We start from the raw sequence: 1,406 nt of genomic DNA, 5'->3' as shown, positions 1-1,406 counted from the left end.
GTGAGGTGTGTGCAAGTACGTAAATATTATATATTACATATTACATTATATATTGTAATATGAGTCTATGATTTTTGTGAGTGTGTGTGTGTGTATATGTGTTCCTATCAAGGTACTTGTAATAAAAGGATTTCAAACTTGGCCCTCTTCCCTCCCCCTCCCAACCTCCCTTTCGTCTCTTTCTGTAGTGCCCAAGTTCTAGCTCTAGTTCTAGTTCCAGACCAAATCAGTGGCGGTGGGTAATGTAGGGATTATGCTCCGGTTACATGTAATGATAAATTGTGACAGAATCATCGTATGCGAGACCTGTTCGTTTTATCGATCCTTGTAATCTGTTTATACGTTTCAGTCGATCGTCAAGTTTAGTTTCGATCAGAGAGATTCATCGTCATAAAACCACAAGGTCTCTTTGCGACAACAGCGATTTGTTTGCACTCTATATGCGGTTGCTTGGCAAAAAAAAAAACGGAAAAAGAGGCTTATTCGGACAACAAACTGACTTTGAAACGTATAGTTTTATATATTCAACATAACTCTGGCTCTTGTTTTTAGTGGAAGTTTAACGGCGCTGGCAACTGCATAAGGTCATATGAGCGTCAAGGGGTGGAAGTCAACAGAGAAGTCTCTAAAGGGAATCAGACTTACTCTGCTCACTTCTCTAGCTTCAACAACACAAAGTCTGCTTCGACTATCAAGGCATCCCGGAAATGGCCGGCCTCAGGAGTGTGACAAACATACAAAAGAAGTAGAGGAAAAATGACGATAGTAAGGATTAGGTCACTGAAAACATGGGATGTAGCTTTTACTGGCCTAATAGTGTAACTTTTGCTCGTCGTAGGAGACATCTAATTCTTGTACCTTCATCCGCTTTTGAGAACGTTGGCAAATCCAGCATTCCAACTTCAAGTGGTACTCCATTTTCAAGAAAAAACATTATCAACAAACCGTGTGCAGGATGTTGATGAAATGGCAGAGTTTCGAGCGAGGGATAAGTTTATCTCTGACACTACAGAGTCTTTTACAGATACGTTTACTGAAAGACTATCTCCTTGTGGTGTCGTTGGCTGGGATTCTCGGAAGAACAACTATAACATTTGCGTTTAAAAGCAATGACTGAGGTGGACCAATTCATACATTTTTTGTTTACTTCAAGTTGATATTTTGTGAGAACAGGATAGAGAAAAATCAGGTGTGGGGTGGCTGGAGGATATAATAACTGAATAATAAGGATTTGAAATTAAGACCAGATCCTTTCCTTTTATAAGGATTCACCGGCTGCTTGAGTCAATATGCTTTTAACGTTTTCATTTCAAAATTATGGAATTTGAGTTTTATGCATTTTTAGCTTCCTCAGCCTCTCCTACAACTAGATCTATTTCATCGCATAAGAACAAAAAAAAACCAAC

This window comes from Aplysia californica, unplaced genomic scaffold (genome assembly GCF_000002075.1).
Source record: "Aplysia californica isolate F4 #8 unplaced genomic scaffold, AplCal3.0 scaffold00073, whole genome shotgun sequence".
NCBI classification, from domain to species: domain Eukaryota; kingdom Metazoa; phylum Mollusca; class Gastropoda; order Aplysiida; family Aplysiidae; genus Aplysia; species Aplysia californica.
Note: the sequence above shows the minus strand (reverse complement) of the source record.